We start from the raw sequence: 6,733 nt of genomic DNA, 5'->3' as shown, positions 1-6,733 counted from the left end.
CATAACATAAAAACCTAGGAATAAAATATTCGATGAATTCTTTTAAGAATCCACAAATACACAACATCGGAACATATAAAATATTCCATGAATTCATCCTCAATAACATGCCCCGGGAGTGACAAGAAACTATCCTCAGTTGTCTCAAAATCATTAATCATAATTATGGGCTAAATTCCTTATAAGATGCAATCAAGGATGGATAAACAGCGAGGGCATGATCAGGTAACCATTGAGAATCTTCGATGGGGTGTCCTTTATACTTGAGTAAATATCTAAACGTAGCCTTGCCGTGTGCTTGTTTAAAACGCTCACGGTCCAAAATAAATTTTGGATCTATGATTTCATAATCTTCATCTAATATTGGTGGGTCATCGTTTACTGGATAGGTAGGAAGAGGATTTCTAATTGGTTTTAGTAGACTAATTTGAAAAGAGTTATGGATATGCGAATGCGATGGAATATCTAGATGATAGGCATTGTTAATTATTTTTATCAAAACCTTGAACGAGTTGTAAAATCTGGGAGATAATTTAATTGCAAGATGTTTGTTCGACACTTTTGAGTCTTCCTTTTTGAATACGAAGCCATACATGATCACCTTGGTTGACAGAAAATGGCTTGCATTTCTTATTTACTTCAGTAGTATATTTTGTTTGGGATTTAGCTATAGCCTTATGTACTTGTTGCAATCTACCAGTATGATCTCTAGTGAAATCATCAACATGATGACTAGAACAATGTGTGAAAGTCGAGAAGTAGGTAACGATAATTTCTTACCATACATGACTAGAACGGTGTGTGAAAGTCGAGAAGCATGTATCAATATTTTCTTACCATGCACGACTTCAAAAAGGAGCTTTTCGTGTAGCTGACTGTGGTGTATTATTGTAAGCGATTTGTAATAAATGAAGATGGTGATCCTGATTTGTTGGTGTGGAGATTGTGTAAGACCTCAATAAATCTAAGATGGTACTATTAGTAGCTTTGGTCTGGGCATTTATTTCATGTGAAATCAATTTTAGATCCTACATTTGAAAAAAAAGCAATCCAAAAATGATTATAAAATCTACAGTCATGGTGGTCAGATATAATAACTTTAGGTAGACCATGTTGAAAAGATGTGCAGCTTGTGAAGCAGTCAATGTCTTTTTGCATGCAATAAAATATGCTTGCTCACTAAATCTATGCATGTAATAAAATATGCTTGCTTAATAAATCTATTAAAAATACTCCAAAGCATATCATTTCGTGCAAAAGTAACAAGTGAACCAGTTATGAAATCCATAGATATTTCTTGCCAAGGACCTTCAGGAATAGGCAAAGGCATTACTAAGCCATGCTGTTTTCCATGACGTTGCTTGACTCGTTGTTGGCAAATAAGACATTTAGAAACAAAGTTGGAAACATCATTTTTTATGTTAGGACAATAAAAATCATTAACCACCGCTTTGAGAGTAGTAATGATTCCTCTATGGCCAATGTAAGGTGGATTACGCAATTCTTCTAAGAGAAGTTGTCCAAATGGAAGAGTTATGCATAAACGCTTCTCAAAGAGAATAAATCCATCATGATATGAATAATTATCAATAGGCAAGTAATTGTTAGAGTGCAATTTCAACCATACATAATGAAAATTAGGATCATTCTCATAAGTGTTACACATAGCATCAAAAGAATGCATATCAAGAGCAGAAATGTTTGTAATTGAAGGACATCTACTCAGTGCATCAACTACAACATTTTAGTTTCCTAGTTGATATTGAATAAGAGAATGAAAACTTTGAATAAATGATGCCAATTTAATGTGATGATCAGATATCAATGGTTGGGTGAGTAGATGTCGTATACTCTCTGTTATAATGAGAAATTCAGAACACGGTAAATAATGTGGGTTCCCGAAGTCAGTGCCAGGAACCCCCTCGCCTTCGTGTCTGTTAAGGCTCACCCTAACCCTCCTTGAAACACCTCCAAAAAGAGTTTACCTGTGCTGAACCGCACAACGGTCGTGAGGATCTTTCTAATGGCCAAACTCGTAACTCTTGAGGTCTCCAAGCTCTACAACTCCTTGAGAAGAAATTTCACTGTGTCTCCCCCGCGAGCGTTGTCACACCGCTGTGTTGCACTATGGGTCCTCATCCCTCCTCTTACCTCTCACCGCCGTGTTGCACTACGGGTCCTCGTCTCTCCTCTCACTTCACTACGGGTCCTCATCCCTCCTCTCACCTCACTTCACTCACACACATTCACTAGCATGCATTAGGGAGAGAGAATAGCAAGAGGATTAGCAAGACATTAGGACCTCAATGGAAGGCTTCTTGGGCCCTTTTATTTGACAGTTTAAGGAGTCAAACCTTTTCTCTTAAGAAGAAATGTTTTCTAATTAGAAGCTTCAAAACGGCTACTTTATTCGAATTTGAATTTTGGGGAAAAAATGGAATTTAAAATCTAGCGAAAAAAACCATATCATGTAACATATCTATGGAAAGCCCTTGATGCGTAGATCACGGATCTATAATCTCCGCTCAAATCGGAGCTTGTATGTAGAAGTTATGGAGGTCCGAAAATTGTAAAATTGCCTCCCCCCCCCCCTTTTTGGGGAAAAAAGTGCACCCTTTGACCACTCTTACACCTCTCTTACAAACCCAACATTTCAGTCCACATGGCAACCCCCCATTTGGCTATTCCTTAATCACCTTGATTAGGCTTGGGCAAATTAAAGGGCCCAAGAAGACCCCATTCACTTCCTAATGGCAAGACTCAATTGCACAATGGGAGAGTTCGTTGTATTATGAGAGAAATTCACTTATATACATGGCCATAAGTGTTCACAATCACTCAAGCTGTGGCCGACCGGGCACTTTAGGCTCATAAGAGGCCTAATGCTATTACAATGACTATTCTCATAATATATTCATGAATTACATCACTTAGGACTTCATCCTAACTTGCTACCACACTCTCTTGAAGTGGAAATCGTCATAAATACTCCGTCACACCATTACAGGTGCCCGTCCAAGCTATAGCTTTGGACACTATTGCTTCATATCTTGAATGTATGACCCTTTGGTGTATCTACCATGACTCGTTGATGTAAGATAATGGTGGTAGCTCTTGTTAATCCTAGAAGTGGATTAACATTCCCCCCTTCCTGGGATGACGATCACGTTCGCCGATCGCATAGAAGACCTTTTTGTGGGGAGAATGAAAAAGCTTTGTCGATGGCTTTGATGTGGAATGACGTTCAATGGTATTTGTTCCTCCGGAGGAAATAAGAAAAGCTAGTTAATGAATGAAGAGGTTAGTGGTGTATTGAGAATTCCTAATAGGGTGGGGGGCTTTTGCGAATGATTGCATTTTTATGTGTGAGCTCCTTTTTTTTTTGCGTGAACTCGTTTTTCACGTCATTAAGAACTTTTCACGTGTGAACTGGACTTCATGTGGATATTAAATTTTATTTTATTTTTTTTCGTGTGACCTAGTTTTTCATGCTATGAAACACTTTTCACACGTGAACCGGACTTCACGTGGATATTAAATTTTATTTTTTTGGAGTCTAGTGGGAAATACGAATTTTCCTTTTGGGGGAATATTTTTTGAATTTAAAATGAAAGGGATATGAGCATTTTTCCAAGAAAGCTAAGTGGAATAAAAAAAGTCAACCCTTAAATGACACACCTTACACCCTTCATAAATGACCCCCAAATGGACAAATTGACAACTCATGAGCATCTTCTCATTGAATGCTCATTAGCCTTAATGAGTTATGTAAAAAAAGTGATTAAGGATTAATCCTTTCACTAATCTTTCCCTCTTTTATACTAATCAAGGACTCTAATCCTTAATGAGCAGTTACAGATTTTTTTTTCGTTTTTTATATCTTCCCACAGCCCGTTACAGCCTCAAGAGGCTTGGTGTACTCTTCATTGGATCAAATGGGAGTCCGTTTGCCCTAATTAGCTTAGGCGCTATACGCACGTGAACGACCTCTGAGATATTTTTTCACAAAAAGTGTATGCTAGGAACTTCCCAGATGAAAGAGGAGATCCTAAAACCTATTTTCCATCTCTGTCTCAAAACGAAAAAAAAATCTGAGAATTTTTTCCTTGTATCGCAGCACATTTTTGAGGATAATCCAAAATGAATTTTGAAAAACTCTGTATGAGGGAGTTTTAGTATTTTTGGAGTACTGCAACTTTATTTCTCTGAGTAGTTCATGATTTTGTCGTTTAGACCCTCAAAAAGTAGCCCGAATAAGGCTCGTCGTCATTTTTGCATTGTTTTTTTACGATTTTTTATGGTTTTTGGGCTGTTTTTTGCCTCGATTTGTAGGTCGAATTTCGAGGCTGCTGGTTGGAGGCCAAAATGATTGATTTTGACTTCGGATGAGCAATTCCAAAGTCGAAGAGCTCGATGTCAGCTTTCTGATGAGTCCTAGAGCGCCTTCATCGGATATACGGTTTAGGAGATATGGACCTCCAAACAGAGGTGTTTTCGAGAGTTTTTTTTTTCACGTGAACTGTTGTTTCATGCCCTCTCGTGTGAACCAAACTTCACGTGGAAATTAAATTTTAATTTTTGTTTCGCATGAACTGCTGTTTCATGCCTTCACGCGTGAATCAGACTTTATGTGGAAATTAAATTATTATTTTTTTCGCGTAAAGTGCTATTTCACGCCTTCACACATGAACTAGACTTCACGTGTAAATTAAATTTTGATTTTTTTCTCGTGTGAACTGCTATTTCACGCCTTCACGCGTAAACTAGACTTCACCTGGAAATTAAATTTTAAATTTTTTACGCCGTTTTTCTGTTCACGTGATTTTTTCGTTCACGTGAGATTTCTGTTCACGTGATTTTTCCGTTCATGTGATTTTTCCATTCACGTCGGATTTCTGTTCATGTGAGATTTTTTTTTTGAAGTCTAGAATTGGATTAACAGTGTCCGACCTAGATAGTGCATGAACAAAAATAAGAATTTCTTTATCATATGTGCTATATTAAGTTTTGGATGATTTAAGTTAGCGACTTTCATATGCAAGGGGATGACCATCCTACATGAGGACTACAATATTGGGTCCACTAGTATCAGTGACAACAAAGAAGAAAGGTCTAGAAAAATCAAGTAGTTGAAGTATAATGGTATGTGTAAGAATATGCTTAAGCATATTGAAGGATTTTTGTTGTGACTCTCCTCCATGAAAAAAAGTTTGTTTTTGAAGAAGAATAGTCGAAACGTAATGCAATCAAAGAAAAACTGCAAAAAAATGTAATAATTACATAACCCTAGAAAAGAACAAACTTCAGTCACATTATTTGGAGTAGGCCAAATCTTAATAGTGTGAAACTTTTTGGGATCTACTCTAATTCCTTTAGGTGATACAATATGACCTAAATATTCAATTTCTTTTTTAAAAGAAATAACTTTTCTCTGGATTAGCATATAACTGATTTTCTTTCAAAAAGGATGAATACGAAGGAAAGATATTGTTTATTCTCTTCTTCATTTTGATTGAAAACTAGAATGTCATCTCAAAGAAAACAATGACAAAGTGTTGGTGTTTCAAGAAAATATGATTCATCATTTGATTAAATGTTGCAGGTGCATTAGTAAGACCAAAAGGCATAACAATTAATTCATAATGTCTAGATAGAGTATGAAAATCAGTCTTGTATATGTTAGATGAGTGCATTCAAACTCGATGATATCCAGATTTTACATCTATGTTACTAAATACAGATGCACCATACAGATGCACCACAAATTTTATCTAATAAGTCATCAACATGAGAAATGGGATATCGATTTTTGACAATAATCTTATTCAAAGCTATATAGACAATGCACATACGATAGGTTTGGTTCTTTTTCTGTACTAAAAGTACTGGGGTACCGAAAGGAGAACTACTACGTCTTATGAGTCCTCAATTTAGAAGTTCCTCTATTTTTGGCTGAAGCCCTTTTTGTTGAATTTGATTTTATTTATAAGGAGATTTATCAGGTGGTTGCCTACCAGGGATGATCCTAATTCTGTGGCCTCCTGTACGAGATGTAGGTATTTTTGGGGGTAGATCATCAGCAAAGAGTCTTTGAATTAATCTAAAAAGAGTTGTTGATTATGTGATAAAGTATGGTCAGTTGATTAGGTGATAAAGTATGGTCAGTTTGTTGAGATATTGAGCTCAACTAGTGCTATGCGAAAATTGATGACCCGCCTGGGTGACAGCTTCCACACTTATGCCACTATCATGGTTGGTGAGATTATGGTTGATATGCTGCCATTGGATGACAGGCTGTGTGATAGCCACTTTGGAGTACTAGATTTATGCCATAGATATAGCGCCAGATCATATAGTCGAGTTCACACTATAGACCAACCATTTTGTATGTTGTTGTAGGAGTGTACTTTCCCTTCATGTATGTACTCTTATCTTTTAGTTTTTATGGTTGTAGAGAAGATAAGAAGATAGAAGAAAATCTAGCCATCCATCTCTCTCTTGTGTCTTGCACTCTCTCTTGTGTGTGTATTTGCACTCTCTCTTGTGTCTTGCACTCTCTCTTGTGTGTGTGTGTGTGTGTATTTGCTTGCAAAGGAACTCAAGATTTCTCTCTCTCCCCCACATTCTCTTTATGGTATCAAAGCTATGGTTTGTGTGAGAGCTAAGGATGCAAGAACAAGCAAGAAAGGAAGTGGTATATGGGTAAGAGCATCATCATTTCTTTCCCTTCTTA

The sequence above is a fragment of the Cibotium barometz genome, chromosome 25 (genome assembly GCF_041138505.1).
Source record: "Cibotium barometz isolate CiBa-2024 chromosome 25, ASM4113850v1, whole genome shotgun sequence".
NCBI lineage: Eukaryota > Viridiplantae > Streptophyta > Polypodiopsida > Cyatheales > Cibotiaceae > Cibotium > Cibotium barometz.
Note: the sequence above shows the minus strand (reverse complement) of the source record.